This window comes from Cyprinus carpio, unplaced genomic scaffold (assembly GCF_018340385.1).
Source record: "Cyprinus carpio isolate SPL01 unplaced genomic scaffold, ASM1834038v1 S000006578, whole genome shotgun sequence".
NCBI lineage: Eukaryota > Metazoa > Chordata > Actinopteri > Cypriniformes > Cyprinidae > Cyprinus > Cyprinus carpio.
Window position 1 is genome coordinate 39,245 of NW_024879233.1, and position 22,370 is coordinate 61,614.

At 41.6% G+C, this 22,370-nt stretch overlaps 1 pseudogene; it reads left to right on the forward strand.

Moving 5' to 3' along the window:
- The first annotated feature begins 320 nt into the window (after positions 1–320).
- Positions 321–5,119, forward strand: LOC122144031 (annotated as a pseudogene).
- Positions 5,120–22,370: the final 17,251 nt, after the last annotated feature.

Genomic DNA, 22,370 nt, shown 5'->3' on the forward strand with positions numbered 1-22,370 from the left:
TTTTTGATTTATTTTCATTCATTCCATGTGTCCTTTTTTCTGTATCCTCATGTAGTGTAAAGAATTTAACATTCAATATTTCAGTATAGGAACTGGTTCAGTATAAAACAGAGTATGTAATTTCATACTGTTATTATTATATACTAATCTATATTTCTCCAGACATATCTTCAAATATGTCAGAGTGATCTAAAATTAAACAATATGTACTAATAACCAAATAAATTGTGACTTACTGCTTTAATATATCACACAATGCTGCTATTTACTTCAAAATCCATTCATGAACTGTTTTATTTCTGATTGTGGTCTCTTATCAGGAGGGAAGAGGTGATCATCCCCGAGGGTCAAGCACCTGCGAATGGGCTCCATGAGCATGCCGGCCCCGTAGAACACATGTCTCCTCACCAGCACCAGACACACCAGCCCTCCTGTATGTACCCAGGTTTCACAGTTCGCTCTCAGTCCCTACACTCTGTGGAAGGAGGGGAAGAGGAGGGCAGCCCCAACATCCCCGTAAGCAGCCCCCGCCCAAACCCCGGAGGGACCCCAGCACCAGCAGCATCTCCTCTGAAGCTGTGGACCTCAGTCCCACCGGGAGTAAAGGCAATAACTTAGAGAGGTGTGCCTGGGTACGATTCTATGGTTGTTTAATCCAAGCTTTCACCTTCACAATTCCTGCTGCACACAAAATTTTATGGTCAACTCTTTCTGTAGTTATATACTATCTGATGTTAAATAATGGGGAACAAATTTAATTCTATTGTTTCTTGTAAAAGCAAACACACACAACAATGTGGACAATGGCATAATTTTGAATGGTCAAGTCATGGCACTCAAAAAAGTCAACTAGCCACTTGTTTGATTTGCAAAATACAATATGGTCTGATTAATAAGAATATAACACATTTACTTATGTTAAATGATTCATTCTTGTTATTTGTAACTAAATTATTATTCGAAGCAGTGCAAGTTTACTTGATTTGATTAGATGCATAATGGGTGCTGACGAATAAATCATGTTCATTCAACAATTTATTTTTTTGAGTGTGTGAAGCCTTATGCTGGACTGAGCATAAGCATGACTATCGCATGTGATGTCTTCCAGATAAGAACAAAATTTGGGGCACGTTTTTAACACATGACAAGGGCATTATAAATAAGACACAGAATTACTAGAAGCAATAGTAATAATACTCAAATACCTGCCCATAAACAAACCGTACAGAGTTTTGAGAACATATTTTAACATCCAATTAATTAGAATCAGGCAAAGCATTTTCGATCATGCGAAATGACCATTGCTGGCACATTAGCTGCGACTGACATATCGTCCCTGTATGCTGAGTTGTGTGTAAAAGAAAATTATTTACAGCACAGGGAAGATCTTTATAGGAGTAAATAAAATGTATACAAACCTTGATTTTCACTGAAGAAGTCCACCAAATCGGCGGTGCTGAGAACCACTCACTCCTGAGAGAGGATTGAAAAGCCCCACGCTCTGACTCTAAACCCAACAGCTGGGTTGAAGTAAGTCTGCACTGGGTTTGTTTCATCAGAGGGAGGGGGAGGGGTGTATAGTTTCAGTGGTCAGTGAGATTGACCCAGCCACTAACCCAACAGCTGAGTTCCGCAAAAACTACCCAACACTGGAAAAATAACCCAACATAATGACCCAATAGACTCACAACCCAGTGATTGGGTTGAAAAAAAGAACCCAGCATTTTAGGGTGGGGCTATTGTTTTAAGTAAAAGCAAACACACCAACAATGTGGACATCACATGCCATACTTTTAAATGGCCAAGTCATGTGAAGCTTTTTCTGGACCGAGCACAAACAAGACTATAGCATGTGATGTCTTCCAGATCAGGACAACATTTGTAGAACATTTTTATACATGCCAAGGAATTTTATGCAGTTGACCCCTAAATTTATCTCCCACCATTTCTTACCATCATTTGAAAAGATATCGTGTAGTGGTTGAAGCTGTTTGCTTATAATTTCTGATTATAATTTTGCAGGTTTTCATCCCTGCAAAAAAAGCAAGCCGTAAGCATCAACAGTGTTCTAGGGCACCCTCATTCAGATCTCAACAAGCCTATCAGTTTATGTCTATCCAGTGATGTTTTATCTTTTATTTAGCTGTAGACTGCAAAAGTATTAAGTAAATTTATATTTCTCAAGTTCTGAAGTGTGCCGTGAGAAATGCTGTTTTGTCAGAATTTAAAGGGATCACAGTGTGTACACAGATATCTTCCTCAAAGCCCACAGCAACCATCCCCCAGAAACAGAGACCTCTTGCTGCTCAACCAATCCAGACATCTGATATCAAGCCTCAACCATCATCAGCGAGGTGACAGGAAGACAGAGTGTGGCAACAACCAATAAGAATGGGCGGGCAGCCAGCTCAACAGCACTTTAGCCAATGAGCACTAAAGAGTGGGGAATGTAACTTATTCAGAGGACAGTTGCGTGTGTGAACGGGAGGTTGAGGGGTGTGTGGGGGGAGGGACCAGCTAGCGCAGAATTCATTCAGGAGGAGTGACTGACCTAGATTTAGTTCCCCTGGAGGATAGAGGGCGAGGGTAAACAGATCCGCTCGTAGGGAGGGGAAAGGCAGAGAGAGCAGCAGGAGGGGCATGTTCAGAGGTGTTGAAACAGATCTCAAGATCCACCAGTCTACACTTTCACAGAATTAACAAATATATAATCAGTTTTTTGTCATGCACAAAGGATTCTCTGACTTACTGAGAAAACATGAAAATGACTTTAATCAGGCTGCAATGCAGTTTTTTTTTTTTTTTACTCTTTTTACTCTCTTTAAAAACCCACAAAGCATTTAAGAGAAAATGTTTTAATATGATAAAAGATTATCTTTTCTGAGCACAGAAATCAGGGCATTTTATCATTTTTTTATCAGAGTGGAGTTGTAATATTAGAGTTAGTGCATCTGTGTGGCCAGAATAGCGTTATCTATGTCATGTGTCACCTTTGAGGCAGTGGCCCCAGATATGTTTCCCAATGTGTGTATTTCGAGAAACTGCAACTTTTTTTCATTGCATGTTGTATAAAATATATTGGTGTGTACTTATATGAGTTGGTGATAAATATGGTGATAGAGTTGGAGCAGCAAGACTGTACATTTTTCACAGAATTAACAAATATATAATCAGTTTTTTTAGTCATGCACAAGGGAGGGATTCTCTGACTCGCTGAGAAAACATGAAAATGACTTTAATCAGGCCGCAATGCATTTTTTTACTCTTTTTACTCTCTTTGAAAACCCCAAAGCATATAAGAGATAATATTCTTTGATAAGATAAAAGATGATCTTTTCTCAGCACAGGGCATTTTGTAATTTTTATTCTCAGAGTGAAGTGTGGAATATTAGATTTAGTGCATGTGTGTGCCAGAATATTATCTATGTCATGTGACACCTTTGAGGCAGTGCCCAGATTGTGTTTTCCAATGTGTGTATTTTGGTAAACTGCAACTTTATTATTGCATGTTGTATAAAATATATTGGTGTGTACTTATTTGGAGTTGGTAATAAAGATGGTGATAGAGTTGGAGCAGCAGGACCACATGGTATCTGAATAATTTAAAAGTTATTAAATTGTATGTACAGTGACCCAAACTCTCTGATACTATGGTATTATGCTAAATCATGTATCTTTCTTCATGCATTTCTACTTACTCAGGATCACAAGGCTGCAGTGAGGACTGCAGGAAAAGTTCCCCCACCAAAGCCTAAGAGGAATCCTAACACGCAACTAAGCACTTCCTTTGACGAGTCTTACGAATCCGCAGTCATGGTTCAAAAGGTTTTCCCACCATGCTCTTCTCAGTGATGTCCATGCTCCTCTTTTCCTGCTCAGCCACAGGGCCCACAGGATTCAGACTTAGATGAACCTGTCTACATTGAGATGTCTGGGAATGTGAGACGAGAACCGACCCTCCGTCCTGAGGAAGATGAGCCAGGTGAAGCCTGTCTATGAAGAGATGAAGTACCCAGGCCTTGATGAGATTGACTTGCGTTGGGATCTCTTTCTAGCTGTCGCTCACAGTGTGCCACACCCTGCACACCTGAGCTTGATATTCATGCCCCCCTAAGCCGTTGTACCACCCCTCGGGCACGCCAGTTTTGTGACATCCCTGCCCCATTCCCCAACCTGTTGACACATAGGGCCACCTTTACTGGTTTTCCCTCCAGTCCCAGCTCAGTGCTCGCCCAACTCGGACGAGTCCCCTCTCACCCCTCTCGATGTAGCAAAGCTTCCTATGTTAGAAAACAGTTCTTATGGCAAGTCCACCAACCCCATCTTCTCTGGAACCCTCTGTCTCTGCATCTACGCCACACCTAAGACGTGCTGAGAGGGAGCTAACAGCCACTCCTACAATAACAGTATCTGGGCGATCGTCGGCACCACCACTGCCCTGTGCCCTCTATAAAAGTTCTTCCTCTTCACACGGTTATCAGCGCAGTCACTCAGCCTGCCCCTCACCTGTTAGTATGGGCCGGTGCCTGACACCCCTCAGCCTCATGAGATCACCTCCTTTTGATGGGCCATTTCCTACAACAGGCCTTCCTCGCAGTGCCTCTGCCACACCACATGGAAAGGGATCACCACCGCAGGATGCGGGCTCAGGGGGACGGCATCATGGCTCCATGCAGAACGTCTCAGTGGCACGCTCACGGACGCCCACTAGCCCACTAGATGAGCTCACAAACCTCTTCACCACTGGCAGGAACATGCTGAAAAAGAATACCAGTGGCAGAAAGAGCAAGGAGCCAGGAGAAAGTGAGTGCCAACTGCCTATAATCATATTCAGTCACTAATTTAGTAATTGTTCACCAGTTTTAAAAACTTAAAAAAAGTGCATAAGTATCACAAATAGATACATATGCAATAGTGCAAATCAGTTTATTGTGCAAAATCAATGTAGTAAAATTAAAGAACATGATGTAAAAAAAAAAGTTTTTTATAGAGCTTGATTTACACATTTTGATTTTCAGTGTACTAGACTATGTAACAGACGACCCAAAGTAATAGTTGTGGTGCTTTTAATTAAGTTATAAAAAGCAGTTGCACATTTTGCAAAATGCATATTCTTGACTCGCCAATAAAAATATGCAACACTTTACGTTTTAATACCAAATATTGTAATATCTAATTAATTAAGCTTATACTGTAATATTTTTATTGATGTCTTGCTATTTTGGGGCACATGAGTTTCTGATAATGATGAATGACAAGATACACTTAGATACACTTAGGGCACTGAGCTCTGGCATTTTTCCAACCTGGGACAGTCTATGTGGTCTCAGGTGCCCAATTGTGACAGGCTCAGTCAGTGTTGACTCCCCAGACCTGCTGCTGATGCATTAAACCAAAGCAGCATGTTACTTTAACCCTTAGGTGCTGTTTGGGACTTTTTGAACCCAAATGATGTTTGCTGAAAAAAAAAATCCCCTTTATCTAATGGCATGAGACTTTGTACGGTTGTCAACACTTGGTAGCTCTACAAAAAATAAATAATAATAATAATAACAATAATATTATAACACATTATCTATCTATCTATCTGTCTGTCTATCTATGTAGATAGATAGATAGATAGATAGATAGATAGATAGATAGATAGATAGATAGAGATAGATAGATACATATGGGATATTGTCCTACCTTCAAGAGCTGCTGGACAAGGGCCGCTCCCCTTCCACGCTCAAGGTCTATGTGGCAGCTATAGCAGCTTCCCATGCTCCTATAGCTGGACAGTCTGTGGGCCGGAACAACTTAATTGTCCGTTTCCTGAGAGGATCCAGGAGGCTCAATCAACCCCAGTCCACCACGGTCCCTGCATGGGACCTGATAGATAGATAGATAGATAGATAGATAGATAGATAGATAGATAGATAGATAGATAGATAGACTGAAAGACATAGATAGATAGATAGATAGATAGATAGATAGATAGATAGATAGATAGATAGATAGATAGATAGTATGAGTATGAGTATGAGTATGAGGAGCCGTACAACCCATAATTCATTTTGGTGCTCACACACTTATATTCTCCTTTCACATACATATATTTCTACTCTCAGATACTTGCATTCTCCTTTCATATATTTCAGCTCTCATACACTTATATTCTCCTTTCACATACATACATTTTTTTTATTTTTCACACACTTACATTCTTCTTTCATATAAATGTATTTCTACTCTCACACACTTACATTCTCCTTTCACATGCATACAGTTTCCTCTTATATTCATATATTTTATGCACACATTTATACATTTTGCTCTTATGCAAATGTATTCAAAGTATGCATTTCATATTATAAAAAAAATGTGTGTGATTGCGCATTTAGTTTCAGTTTTGGTTTCACTCGCTCCGTGTCCAATAAAACAATCCACGTACTCCGTTTTCTGATAAAAATATCTTCCTTTAATCTTGATTGTCAGTTCAATAAAACAAATAAAATTAAAAAAGCAAAATATGATCTTAAAATCTTAAATATCACGGATGCGGTAAAGAAAACTGTGCAACTCCACTGTATTCCAAAGAGCGCACTGCCGCAAAGCTTCACAGTCGTGATTCTTAAAGAGCCAGTAAACAATTTTAACATATTACATATTTTTACAGAATATTTATCCAAATGGTATCATAAATAAAGTAAGATTACAAATGAAGCAAATTCAAACAAAAATATTCAAAAACTGAATCTAATCAAAATAGACTCCTACATTACCGGACCCTAATTGTTCTCAAACTCTTTGAAACAATTACTTAAATGTATACAGAAGGAGCCATATTATTTTAATATCCAAAGTAAATTCTTAAAGTCCACAGCAACACAAATTTAGGTTCTTATAGACATATTGCCTTCACTACTCATTCTGCCTCCTGCAACAGGCAAACTTTTGTTATGGGTCTTTGCAAAATGTTGGTTTTTGTCTTAATGCAGACTTGTCGAACGAGACCCTTCTTTTCAGGAATCATTTCAATAACTCTTGCTAACATCCAGGAATTCCTAGGGGCGGAGTCATCAACTACCAGAACAATGTCTCCAACAGAGAAGTTTCTTCTTGTGTTCTTCCACTTTTGTCTCTGTTGCAGTTGTGGCAAATATTCACGACACCAACGTTCCAAACAAATCAGAAACATAAATGCACCCTGTTTCCATTTGCGTCTAGAATACAGGTTGTCTTTGTCAAACAGTCCTGGAGGCAACGATGGTTTTGTCTTGAGTAACAACAAGTGATTTGGAGTCAAAGCTTCCAGATCATTTACGTCGTTTGATGTTGCTGTTATTGGACGACTGTTAATTATAGCCTCTGCCTCACAGAAAACAGTTTGAAGGCATTCCTCATCAAGAACTTGTTCTCTGATTGTAGCATTAAGGATTTTTCTTATTGAGCGTATCAATCTCTCATGCCCCGCCATGGTGAGACCCAGTGGGAGGATTGAAAACCCACTTAATTCCTTGCTGGCTGAGATGGTCCTGAATCTTTTCGTTGGTTCCATTTTTCAATGGATTGTCTTAATTCACACTCGGCAGCTACAAAATTGGTCCCATTGTCTGACCTGATAACTTTCACTTGTCCTCTTCTGGCTACAAATCGACGTATAGCATTTATACAGGAATCGGTATCCAATGAAGAAGCCACTTCGATGTGCACTGCACGAATTGCCTAAGCAAGTGAAAGATAACACCATATTTCTTGACAATGCTTCTTCCACGTTTAAACCATGAATGGTCCAAAGTAATCTACACCTACTCTTGTAAAAGGTGGATCATCTGGTAACACCCTGTCTGATGGTAGTCTGCCATTATTTGCTTTCCTGTTGAGGAATGTAAAACGACGACAAATAAACACATTGTGCGAGTATTTTCTGATTGCAGATTTGGCACCTGGTATGCAGTATTTCTGTTGCAGTGTAGAAATCATGTGATTTCTGCCACCGTGTCCTGTTTTCTCATGAACATTCTGGAGGATCAAGTTGGTGACATGAAGATCTTTTGAAATAATCTTAGGTCGCTTGACTTCTTCCGGTATAGCAGCATTGCTAAGTCTTCCACCAACATGTAAAACTTCATTGTGCAACTGAGGGTTTAACCTGTAGATCGAACTGCCTCTTTTTATGGCTTGTCCACTTTGCAAAGCTGATATCTACTCAGCAAACTTCTCTCTTTGACAGTACTTCACTATTTCAAGGTCAGAATCCTTCAAATCCTCTACTGAAATGTGACTTCCTTTCCATTTATGACAGTACTTCACTATTTCAAGGTCAGAATCCTTCAAATCCTCTACTGAAATGTGACTTCCTTTCCATTTAGCCTTGTAAGTGTCTTTTCTCTTTTGTACAAGATCCAACAGCATGGTCTTAAATTTTAGAATCCATGCTACAATGCGCCAAAGCTTTATACAAGAGGAGAGAAATGATCCATCAGTTGTCTAACAGAACTGTTATTATGTTGGGTCTGTACTGAATTGACCAACACAGACTTCTTGATCTCTGGATCATCTGCAGATATTATAATTTCTTCCATGCTGTCTCTTTGACCACTCATCTGTGGATTGGTAAAGAAATTTTTGGACCTGAGATCCCATTTTTTTCATTTTGCATGAAAGTGTTGACCTTTTGCCCTCTTGAGGCGCAATCTGCTGGATTTGAGCCAGTTACAACATGGTTCCACTGTTCGATCTTTGAGGCCTTCAGAATTGTTGTGACTCTGTTCGCCACAAATGTTCTGAATCTTGTGCTTTCATTTCTGAGATATTTAAGTATAGCTGTGCTTGTCCGTCCAGAAGACTGTGAAGGTTTAAGTTTCAGCTGTGCTCTCTTTTTAACATCAGATCCATTTTTGTGGCAACTGTCGCAGCTGTCAGTTTCCATTCGTGGAATTGTAGGCCTTTTTAAAGGGGTCAACTCTGGACTTTCCCACATCATCAGTGTGCACAGTGCACCTGTGTCCTGGTTGATTACGCAGAAGAAGATAGCTTGCTGTACCATACGCATCTTCACTCGCATGCATGGGGGGGGGGGCTATCTGCGAAGTGAGATGGGAGCTGTGCCACAACAGTTTTTCTCCGAAAATCGTGCTGGTTTAAATGCATCTGCTAACCTTGAACTCTTCAAGCTGATGAAGTCCAACTGAGCCAGTCTGTCCACCTCACTTGTGTTTTGCTTGCTCTGGAAGATCATCATCCCATCCTATTTTCAGTCTGCATAAATCCTGCAGGATCATCTTTTGCTGGGTAAAACGAACGGTGCAAGAAACCCCAATGGGTCCTAGATAGAGCTGACAATTGAGAGCAGCTCCTCGTCGAGTGAATGCACGATCTTTTAATGATATTTTGAATTGCAATGTGTCTGACTCGACATTCCAGTGGATGCCAATGCTTCTTTCCATTGGGCAGTGTTTCCTGCGCAATCAAGATCAAGTTTTTCAAACTACCATCAGCCCATCATTCATTCTCAGGGATAGCTGCCAGCACAGAACGACTGTTGCTTGTCCACCTTGACCAGGCAAAAACCTCCTTTGGAACATATTGCTCGCAGACCATGATATAACTCTATGGCTTGTGTCTCAGTGGCTGTGGACTTTAAACAGTCATCTACATAAAAAATTTCGAAGAACAGCATCAGCAACATCAGGTTTGAACAGTGTGCACCGTGATCGTTTCAGCACACTTCCTCAAAGCAAAGCTGGCGCAGCTGGGCGAAGAAGTAGCGCAAAACATCAAATAAGTCGACAACCATTTTATGTTCCACCAAGTTTCCATTATAATCTCCGTGAGGCCACCACAGGAACCTAAGAAGATTTGAATCCTCTTCATGCATGCGAACCTAGGTGGAACATAGCTTCCACATCTGCCATAAAGGCGATCCTTTATTGTCTGAATCTTGTAATGACACCAACAAGATTACTTGTGAGGTTGGGACCTTGTAAAAGTTGTTGGTTCAACGATGTCCCTTGATATCGATGCCCCACAGTCAAAAAACAACACTCAGTTTGTTGCTTGACGGGATGGTACACCCCATGGTGAGGTATGTACCATATGTTGCCATCTGTTTTCTTGTGGTTGTCTTCTGTGAGCTCAACAGCATAAATCATTTTTGATGGAGACTGTTCATGAAAGATGTATACTCTGTGTGGAAAATCAGGATTTCTGATGAATTTTCTTTTCAAATTCAGAGCCCGTTGTTCAGCCACACCACACGATTATTGGCATCTGAATAGCCTTGTTCTTCAAAGGCAGGCACAAGCTGTAATGACCATCTACAAGCTTAGCTGACTCAGACATAATTTTCATAAATTGGAGGTCTTCCTTGGACATTTTCCACTTGATCATCCTTTTTCTGCTTTCAGGGAAATCCTGCTGAATTGCTGTTGCAACGAGTCTTCTAATCTGGCTACTGATATGTGATTCAACCGATACTGGAGCACACCTTCCTTTACTTGTGACATCATTACTATTCCTGAGAGGCCCATTGACTGTCCAGCCCAACTTGGTTCTAACAGCAAAAGGTCCATTGTCTTTACTACTAATCACTTGCCAAGGCTCCATGACTTCAGGCACATTAGCTCCTATTAGTAGTCCAATTTTTGCTTCAATGCTAGGAAGACAAACCTCTTTAAGATACGGCCATCTCTCCAAATCCTTTTGCTGTGGAATGTTACTCTTGTGGAACTGGAATGTTTTCTTTCTGTGTGAAGACGTTCCGTAGGAAGTCGAACAAACTCGTCACCATCTAGACTACTAATCTCCCAACCCAGACACTATGTGAGTTTTGACTTGTTTTTCATCTCCCATGGTTTTTTTTAGAAGTATATCAGTCCTTTCTTCCATTCACACTTCAGCTCAGACATCAACGCTTCTGTACAAAAAGTATCTCTGAACTTCCTGGGTCGAGAAAGGCACTACGTTTTGACCAGATGTGTACCTTTAGTAGTCTAAAACTTATACAAAGGAACAATTGACAAAGTACACACAGTCTCACAGGTATCTTCGTCTCCACTTGTGTCCTTTTTTTGCACAGACTAGTGCACTTGTAACAGACTGTCTTTCACAGCTATCCATTTTTGTCTTCCTGAAGACAAGCTGTTTCCTTTGGACTTCATATGCAGTATGGTTGGATGTGGCAAAGAACATTCACTGCAGCTCATTCTATCTTTTGCAATTGTTTTGCTCATGTGACCATGCTTTTAAACAGCCAAAACACAATCCTTTGGTTCGCAAAAAGTCAATTTTCTCTTGATGTGTCTTGCTTCTCAATCTTTTACAGGATTCCAGATTGTGTTGCAGTACTTTACAAAAAAGACATGGTTTCTTCTGGTTGCTGGCATTTTTTATTTTGCGATCTTTGAAAAACTGCAAGTTTGTCATCGTCTTCAACTTTTTTTTTTTGTCAACTGGTACAGCACTAGTCGTGAAGACCCCTTTTTGTTACCAAGCCTTTTTTATAAGTGGGCTTCTCTTCTGCTTGTGACTTAGCATGTCCTTTAGCTGTTTGAACTATCTTTTATGGTCTCCAAACACTGGATGGAGAGAAATCCTTGCCCTGCTTATTAATGAAATCAACTAAAATCTTTGAACTTCACTCTAGCATTTCGCTTCTCTTGAATATCACATGCCACCCGATCGCCATTTTTTTTCTCTTATTTAAATGGAAGTTTCACCACGATGGCTCCCCTCAGATTTGCTGCATTATCCATCTCTTCCATGTAACTTATATCTGACATTGCATTGCAGCATCCTGACAGAAACAATGAAAAGGAAGTGAAGTGCTTCTCCATCTTCAGGTTTTTTGATGGAGTGCCAGTGTAGAGAGCTTTGTTCATTGTATGCGTCTGCAATCTGATACTCATTTCCAAAATGCTCTCTCAGAAGCTGCTTTTGCCTTAAGATAGCCTTCTGCTGGATTCATATGTAGACAACTCTACGAACCAGTTCTTTATGGCTTTCCAGTCGTGTACTGTTCCATGAAGTACAAACGGTCTTTATCATTATCGGTACGATCTTCAATCATGTTCGAAACGGCAGAATGTTCGAAGGCCCCCGTGAAATAGGTTATGATTGATGAACAGCTTATAATCGAGATGGGATGCTCCACTTTGAAAATAGGTATGTCTCCTAACTTGAGGAAGCATGGACATTTTTTGATGCTTTCACTAAGCAACTCAGTCAGGGATGCTGGCTGTTTGTCGCTTCCATAGCCCTATTACATAATGCTTAGCATCCTGACACTGCAAGCGCAACTTCTAGCTCAAAATTCAAATTTCCTTTTTAGCTTTTAGTTTTCAGCCTCTTGTCGTTCAATAGCTTTGTTTTCTTCTTCAATGCAGCATGTTTAACAAGCAGTGCAGCTTTTTCTGCTTCAGCAGATATTCGTGCAGAAAGAAGTTGTAGAAGCTGTAGATCTGCCATCTACTGACCCATGTTTTCTTTTCTTATGTTTCTTTACTGGAAGTCACTGACCACAGAGGAAATGCTATCATCAGGATTCACTTCTAGAATCACACTGTATTGGCTTGCTCAGCATTTTCTGCAAACCTGTTTCATCCACCTGTTGACTGCATTAATAAATCTTTTCACATGAGTTTGACTCTTGGTTCAAACCATGTATGCTGGTCCTTTGCATATCTTCATCAGACATGTACTCCTCAACAGCCATGATTCAGCTGACAGAAGTCTTTTTATACAAATGTTTTGTACTCCCAGTTTTCCAGTTTAGTTTCGAACAATGTCAATATGTGGCAGAATCATCCATAAGTTGGTTTTTCAATTTCCTTAGATTTACTTGTGACCATTGAGCAAGTTTAGCTTTCCTTGACTGCAAAAGCCTTGTTTTGCAATCTTTCTTCACTTTGCTTTCTCCGTCATTTTTATTGGCCCTTTTAGCACTAGTGCAATCCTCATTACTCTTCGTATTTTTTCATCCATTCTTAGTTTTTTTAAAGCATCAAAACCGAATGATTTAAATTGTCCTTATATCATTTGCTGAACTGTGGCCGTTTCAGTATCAACGTTTTTAATTTTTTTTTACCTCAGAAATCTTCTCTGCAGAAACTGCGCCATTAGATTGCGGGTAGATAAGGCAGCGCTTCAGAGGTAATCCTAGAACGTCCCCTTTTCCAACGAAACTCCACATAACATGTACTGCAAGATCCCACTGTTTCCGTATAAAACATCCACATATCTTCGTGTCAAAAACACGTCCTTATCCTTCAAGAGTTAAGTTTTCTTTACTAATTGTGATTTTGCGCATTTAGTTTCAGTTTTGGTTTCACTCGCTCCGTGTCCAATAAAACAATCCACGTACTCCGTTTTTCTGATAAAAATATCTTCCTTTAATCTTGATTGTCAGTTCAATAAAACAAATAAAAACTAAAAAAGCAAATATGATCTTAAATCTTCAATATCACGGATGCGGTAAAGAAAACTGTTTGCAACTCCACTGTATTCCCAAAGAGCGCACTGCCGCAAACGCGTTCACACAGTCGTGATTCTTAAAGAGCCAGTAAACCATTTTAACATATTACATATTTTTACAGAATATTAGTCCAAATGGTAACATAAATAACAGTAAGATTTACAAATGAAGCAAATTCAAACAAAAATATTTTCAAAAAACTGAATCTAATCAAAATAGGCTCTACAATGGGTTATATGTAAGAGAAAGAATGGGTTGCTGCATCCCAGTGGTGTGCCCTACTACTATACTAACGCCCATGACACATCCTCGCTGCTGACAGAAGCTGACCTTTCCTTGCCTCTCTTGCTGGGTTTTTCACGCCCGTTTTCTGTTTTTCGAGCCACCTTCAAGCCGTTTCCAGCAAAGACGTCAGCTGACCGCCATCCAAGCTAGTCCTAAAAAAAAGCATTTTTTTTCATCTAAAAGAGCAGCAGCGATGTTTCAAATGCCTGCGCTGTCATTTGCGGCTTTTTCGTGCAAGATTGCACTGCAAGCTTGACGAACGGCCCCCACTCAGAAGTGCATTTTCCCTGTTTTTTTTTGGGCAAGCCCCAACACAGAAGCCCGCTCTTGACCCGAAGATGGAGGTCCCCTTTGCCCTCTCTGCGTGCTCAAGATCCACTTTTCTTTTTTTCAGAGAACGACTCCGCCCCTCCACACCCTCCCCGTTTTTTACATGGCGCCACTCAAGCTGGGCCCAGAATTCCACGTGACCCCCGCCCTCAGATAGGGTTCTCCCGTCCCCTCTCTCAGACCAGCGTCCCCCGGGTTGATGCGAGCATCTGGTCCCCCCCCCCCCCCCCCCCCTTTTTCGTTCGGTGTGAAATTGAGGACGTACTACCAGATGACCGCATGTCTGTAATAGCGGCAGACATGGAGGGATCTTGGATGTTGGCTTTTACTAATTCGACCTCGCCTTTGCCTTGCCCCCTGCTGAATCCCAGCAACCAACCAAGCAAGGGATGGAACAGTGAACTTTTTTTGTGTCCTCTCCTAAAGCCGGTCAACGAGCTCGTGGAGTTTGGAATGGTCTACGCCAGATGGAGCCCACCGTAGCTGTCTGTATTAAATGGGTTCCCTGCCAGGGTGCCACCAGGCCCCTCAATCAATGAGCCCTTCCCCATTTTTCCCAGAAGTCCCATGAAGAGCTTTACAAAAATCATGGTGCAATCCCTACTCGGGCTTTTTCGCCTTCGCACAGCCTCCTTTTCTTTCTGTGCTTCCCTCCTCAGTGGATGTCAACTGAGGGGGGAAGGGGCTACAAAAGACTAAAAACAGCCCCTCTGGATGGAACTCATGGGGGCTTGACCTGGTGGCACATCCCTCCCAAACCTTCATTCAGTGCGGGGCCAAGCAACAATGTGCCCCTGGCATATTGAACCGAGGAGTAGACAAGCTATCTCCGGAGCAACGTTCCCCCCCCCAGAGGAATGGAGGCTTCACCCGCCAAATATTTCAGGAAATTTTGGGGAGATTGGGAGATTTTTGGCAAAGGCAGCGATCGACCGCTCTTTGCCTCAGTAGACAACTTTTTTTTATAGCCCCCAACTTATTTTTCGAAGAGCAAGGGACGCCGTTGGGCCCACGTTCGGCCCATTGGGACCGCAAAGGGTCCCGCTGTATGCTTTCCGCCTACAGGTTGTTCTGATCCACACACGTAATCCGACGAGGTCAGGGAAAAACAAGACACAGAGTCCCTCTAGTGGCTCCACTCTGGACGGAACCCAGCATTGGGTGTAAGAGTTTCCAGCGGCGGACAGCAACCCCGTGTCCATTCACCTGAGGCCGGACCTTCTCTCTCAGGTGTGGAACACGTAGTGCTTGGACAAGCCCCAGCCTGGAGTGTGGGCTCTGGCACCTCTGGGCTCAGAGGCTAGAGCCATGTCTACAAGAACACCTATCTGGCCTTAAGTGGGTCGGTCTTTTCCGACCCTACATGCACAACCCTCTGGTGAAGAGACTCAGTTTCATGTGACATCTGGGATATTGTCTACCTTCACGAGCTGCTGGGACAAGGGCGCGCCGTCCCATCGCAAGCGCAAAGTCTATGTGGCCAAGCTCTAGCAGGCTTCCACATGAGCCTAGAGTGGGGACAGTATGTGGGACGGAACAACCTTAATTGTTCCGTTTCCTTGCGAGGATTGCCCTACAGGAGTCCTCAATCAACCCCAGTCCACCACTTGTTCCTGCAATGGGTGAACTGCCCCACGGGTCTGAGCCCCACCGCCACTCAAGGGATCCCACTTTGAGCCAATACACGCTGTGCAGACTGAAAAAATGTGTGCATATGAAAACCACTCTGCTACTGGCGTTTCGGGCAGGTCGGTTAAATGAGTAGGCGACTTGCCGGCTCTCTCGGTAACGTCTGCCTGATCTTGAGTTTGCGCTTAACGACTCCAAAAGGCATTCCTAAAACAAACAAAAGGACATGGGGGTCCGTTCCTACGGTGCTTCTACCACCCCGGTTTAGAGCACAGGTTTACTCTCATGCGTTTCCTCCTTCTGCGGATAACCAAGGAGCTTAACCTTCTCTGCAACGGTTACTATTTCGGTACGTTTTCAGGTGAGTTACTGCGTTTTCCTTGCCATGCCAGTACGGATAACACAAAATCAGTGTCGTCACTTCAGTTCAAATTTAAATGAGAGGTACTAGGGCCGAAATGGACCACTTACGTAGCCAGATGGCCATGACCATTCTGGCTGGGCTCTGGCAGGGCTTCGACGCACATTAGGCTCGCTGCCGCTGCATTTTTTTGCACTCCATTTACCTGCACCAGTGCAGTTACACTGCGTGATTGATAAAAGCTTTTCAGTTCCTCAGAGAAAAAAGGGAGTGTTTTGTATCCTCATCAAGCAACTAGAGGAAGCAACAGGGGGGGGGATTATGAGTACTAGTGCCTGGATTCTTTTTTTTATACATTTATAAACCAAAGTTTGCATTGCTGTTGCAAGCTTGAAAATGTAAACCTACATAACATTAACTTACACAATTTTTTTGTTTACCAGGTTAAATGTTGATAACCCCAACTCCCTTTATTACCCCAAAATGTTTTTCTGTTCTAATGTCAGATCGGGCTGTATGTATGTGATGCATTGTATGGATGTATGTCCCAGGAGCACCTTCAAAAAAACACAACAAAATTTCCTTGTGTGTTTGTGCACAAATCCCACTTTAGGGGGTGGCGATAAATTAGTGTCATGGATTCTGATTTATTCTAAAACCTCTATATCGTCGCAGTACTTAAGCAGCATGGCCTTGCACGTCCACCATGTTTGTAGCTTTGTTTTTACTGCTTTTTATTGTGTTTGTAGTTATCAACCGAATATTTTCTGTCAAAGCACACTGGATGTGGTAGGTAAATTAGCAATAGCCCAGGTTGGAGTGTGCCACTGGATCACCCTTCCAAAAACAACCTGTAAATAGATAGACCATCCCTGGACTTTATGCGCTACTCTTTTCAACCTACTCTGTTTCGGGACACCCTTATTCTAATCTCACATACTGATTTAGGATGGATAAGTTATGCACATCTGGGCCGCACTAGGTCTGTGTGTTGTGCCGAGCGTATCGTGGAGAACTGCAGCCGTATGATGGACATGGAAAGCGCATACTAACCACTGGCCCAAGGAGTATGGGACATCGGCTCAATTGCGATTTTAACACAACAATATGCAAATGGATGATCTTTTGTGGTCAAAAAAAAGTCCTGATCAGTGCCATCCCCTTTACTGGAAATAGAGTTTAGACCTACCACAGAAACAACTGAAAAAATCCTGGGGTTCATTACAGTTGTATCTTTGAACTATTGTTACCTATATGTGCAAAAATGTTTATCATTTAACAATTTTTTGGAATGCCTAAACCCCCACTAAACCCCAATCTTTCTGAACCAACATTCCTCACTAGCTTCAAACCAATTTCGTCAAAATAACGCCACTCTTTCTGCCTAACGTTTAAAAACACGTTTCAGCCAGTTAGGGCTTTATTTGCAAATCTCATGCCATCTTTTTGCAAAACTCCAAACACACATTATCATTCACTTAAACACTTATACACTTTGTGATGCAGTTGTTGCTGCCCCAAAATGCTAACACAAGGGGCAGCAACACATGATTAAGCCCACAACTCAAGCACAGGGGTGTCATCATTGTAAACAACAGACGATTCAAAGTGGTCACCACTGTGTTTCTATAAATGGGATCAAACCAAAACTGTACAAAAGTATGAGGCCAGTTCAGAGTGCCACAAATGGCACAGTGTAGACGGAATGATAATAACGAACAGATAGATGGAATACACTATTGAGAAGAGAGGAGAGGAAGAGGACATGTAAGAAGTGGAGGAGATGGGGAGGAGCAAGAGTCAAGGTTTAGAGAGTGTTATCAAGGCTGGATCTGTAAGACCAGCGGTGGTTTTTCTCTTATCTGTCTGCTAAAAAAGATACACATTACTTGGGATGTGGAATAAGTACTCGAGGCACGAACGCACAAAGGACATTGATGCCTGAGGACAGAGGAATGAATCTCTCATTGACCCAGATTGTACAATTGCACAACGTATCAGTCTTTGAAGCTGTACTGACAGACAATGCTATTAATTTAGAGTTTTATGTGTGACTTTTTGCGCTCGCTGCAGTTGGAGCTCTATATTTATGCTGATATCCAAGCCACTGCATATATAACCTTCAGTACTATTCAATATTCAGTCTCAATTCGTGACAGTACATACACAAGTGCCTATATTAATATATTCACTTACTCCCCCCCCCCCCCCGTGTTTCCACTACTTGTTTACAGAATTGCAAAAAGATGTTGTACTCAATAACAAATATGCTTTTTTCTGTAATCTTCTGGATTGCGCTGTTTCCTTTCTTCATTTTTCTCTGTAGTGATGAAATGAATGGTCTATAGTGTTTTGTTTATTGACTTTCCGTGTGGTTTGTTGATCTGCGTCCTTTATTTCGCCCCAATTTGAGTTTGAGTGCAAGTGAAATGGTATGAAAATGGTTTCTGGCAGTGATTGTTTGATTTTGATGAAGTAGGGTTAGAGGTTTCGTGACTTAGGTTTGAGTATTTGGATTTGGGATTGTTGTGGAGTTTAAGGTTTTGACAAAATGTAGTGAGATTGTGTTTCAAGAAGAAATGTGTTTGTAGCAATTCAGTTGTTGGGAGAAACAAAAACCAATACAGTGTTTCAGAGCAAACAATAACAAACAGGCAGTTAGAGTACTAAGCGAGTGAGATTGATTAGCTTCAATTGATTTGTGGCAAAGGCCTGTGAAATTTTTTTTTTTTTGTAAGAAGTACTTGCCAGGGGGGGCCCCCCCAAGTAAAGTTAAGTAACTCAAGGTGACAAACAAAATTTAAACAACTGGCTCAAAACACATGGCCCACTCTATTATTCAGAAAATCTTCCTTAAGTGTTTGAGCCCTAGTCAAGACTATCAAAATCCAGTCCGCATGTCTCATAAACCTTGTACACAGATTTTCTGTAGGAACACGGTAGGTTATACTATTATATTTTATATAATAATATGCACTTGAAACAGAAAAACAGGATGGACTCTGGAATAGACATAAGTGTAGAGTTGTGATAGGGATGAGCGAGCAAGTCTTGAATAGGTATTTCATGGTTTGAGAGTGAGTTCCTGAGCTGTAGAGACGCAAGAGTAATCGGATATTAAAACAAAAAAGGATGAAGACGTTCATGCAAATAAGGGTGGTGATGATTGAAACATCTATGTTAAAGTGACAATATTGTATAGAAGTTACAATTAAGTATAAAAAATAAAAAATATATGTGTGGAAGTAGAAATGAAGAGTTCAGATGCAAAAGCCATCTGAAATTTTCATCTAACAGTTTTTATCAGGTTTCTATATTTATGTTCAGTTCTTTCAATTTAATGGCATAGAAAATGACCTATACATTGCCATTAATGAAAAATGACTTAAACCTAAACATAGGAACCTGATAAAAAATGGTTCAGTCGTGGGCATCATCGGGGATGATGCTGTGGGTCCGTATGTCACCCGAATGTGCTCCATCCATTTCTTTTTGGGCCTTCCTCGCAGTCGCTTGCCAGGCAGGCTGAGGCGGGAGGTGGGTGGTCGGCTTGACCACCGAGTCGTCGTCACGCTCCGCATGACGTGGCTGAACCATCACAGGCTCGCTTCTCGCATCTTCTCCGTAAACAGAGCGACGCCCATGGCCCGTCTGACGTCCTCGTTCTGCACCTGGTTGAGCAGGGTCAAGCCGGGCACCCACCGGAGCATGCGCATCTCCATGGCGGGCATGGTGGTTTCGTGCTTGGCTGTAGCGGGCCGCACGAACTGTAATCTGAAACGTTATCTGAACAACACATGTATGTGTTGAAAAGTAAAAGCGTATAGGCCTACATTATATATGTAAGCAGAAAAATACATATGTAATATATGTATAGAGATATATGTATGTGAAACAAGAATGTATGTGTGTGAGAGTAAAAATATATGTATGTGAAAGAAGAATGTACAAAGTGTGTGAGAGCAGAAATATGTGAAAGGAGAATGTGAGATTTGAATGCGAAAAGGAGAATGTAAGTGTGTGAGAATAGAAATATGTGAAAGGACAAATGTAAGTGTGTGAGAGCAGAAAAATATATGTATGTGAAAGAAGAACACCCGTAAGTGTGTGGTAAATTGAAGTGTATGTACTGTATGTGAAAAGGAAAATATAAAGTGTTTGAGAGCACCAGAATGAATTATGGCTTGTATGGCCTTTCATATGCGAAAGAAGGCCCTCATATCCAAAAAAGTATAGTATACATAGGCAGAAATCCTGGGGAGACAGGATTTAAGTTTAGAAACATTTTTGAGTCTCCCCCCTCCTTGCCTCAAAGTGCTTTGGTCCAAATACCTGCTATTCCTCTTTTACATCACCTACACACATGAGAGAGAACAAAGTCTATAGGGTATGGTCCTTGTGGGAAACTCAGTAAGTAAGACTTAAACATCGGAAGAAGTGATTATTTTCTCTTTAATACAGATGATGCCAATGTATTTTTTGATGAGTCCGCTTTGTTAGCAATAATAACGTTACCCGCTTGACGGACAGGGTTGCCAGGTTTCACACAAAATCAAAACCCGCCTAATTGCTACTCAAAACTTGAACCAAACAACCGTGTTTCATAGAGGGACCCCTATAAGGCGCGGGAAGTGACTGCAACACCCCCTGTTTTTTTTGTGGAAAACTGTTTAAAACTTGTGGGGCACGACAAAAAACCAATAAAAAGACGGCGTCTTGTTACAATTAACAAGCGCAAGATTATGGTATTTTGGCCACCAAACGAGTGTAAAAATCAAGATAGGTAAGTTTGAATTTGGCACGGTGGGGTAAATTCAGTGGGATGTACAGGTGTCTAAGAGAAGTGGGTTGTCATGTAACCATGATGATGCGATCGCACTGGTGTTCGAATGTGCCGGTTTGTGGAACGAGGAAGGACTTTTTTCTTCCCGTTTTCACAGAAAACATTCACATCACAGCATCGGAAAAAACGACATCTTGAAGTAAAGGTTGAAAAATTAGAGTATTAGGGTAGGAGAGGGAGGGCTTTTTTCCCAATAAGGTCGGATCCATTTTAATAATTTTGAATTAACATTTACACTCAATGTGCACTCAACTGGTTTAGAATTTACTTACAATGCGGAGGTGCCAGATAACTGCGAACTGAAAAATTTTGTTTTGTTTTTGACAACATACAAAAACTGCAGAGGAATCTGTACCTCCAAAATAAAGACAGATAAGCTAGATGCCCACTCTATAACCCCTGACAGCCTCATAAAGGGTGAGTCATTAGACCTCCCTTAGCAGCTAGTGTTTTACATTTATGTCAGAACAAGGACCATGACATCAAATGGTAATTAATGCACACAGCACACAACCTATAAATCAGATTTCAGAATAGAAACCTGCTTATCGCCATTTTCAGTAAATTTAAATAACGTTACTATGTGTTTGTGTTCCTGGGCTTTTAACTGGAATAATGTCCAAAAGATATCTGTTTTTAAAGCAGTGAGTAATTCACTCGGTGATTGCTAAATCTAGCTTTGCGATTCTTTTGGCGAACTTGTGTAGGGTGGGCATCTATGCACCTGTTTATTGCTAGCGCAGAAGAAATAGGACAGCGCAGCTTTTTACAAGTAATTTGCGGCAATGTATCTGGTACCATGGCAACCTCACCCGCTTGCTGTTGCTAATCATATGTAAAACCGCATTTTAACGTCCCCCAAAGCGGCCTCTCGCGAACGTCCTCGCGGACGTGTCAGCGTGAGGGGGGCCCCCCTTGTCGACGTCGAGCGGACGTTTGCGAAGGACGTCCGGAAAACATTTTTCACGGGGACGTTCACAGGACGGGCTGCAGCGGCCCTTCGGGCACGCTTTAGCGGGGGTGGGTGGGGGCTTTCGTTTTTAAGTCTCTGCCGAATGTCATTTTATTTTACTTTTAGGCGAATCAAGACAACAGACAGACAGACAAATTGTATTAAGGCAAATAAGTTTAGTTAATTGAACCACTTGTGAAAAGTTGAACACGGAGCTCTTTTCGTGTGTTTGTGTCTGGTGGTTGGTGGATGTGGTGGTGAAAGGTGTGTGCGGTCTCTGGTTCGTCCAGCACTGTTCGTTAGCTCCGATGGCTCCGATGGCGATTACGGGCCCCTGTCTTCAACTCTAAGAACATAACCAAAGATGAAACATTCAGTACTGTTATGATTTTATAGTCTAGGATACTCGTTTATACCATTGAAAAAAGATTTGTAAAGACTTTGGAACGTTGACAGTTTGGGATTTGTAGGACCAAGGCGGCTCTGAAATTTAGCGGACATATGCCTTTTGGTC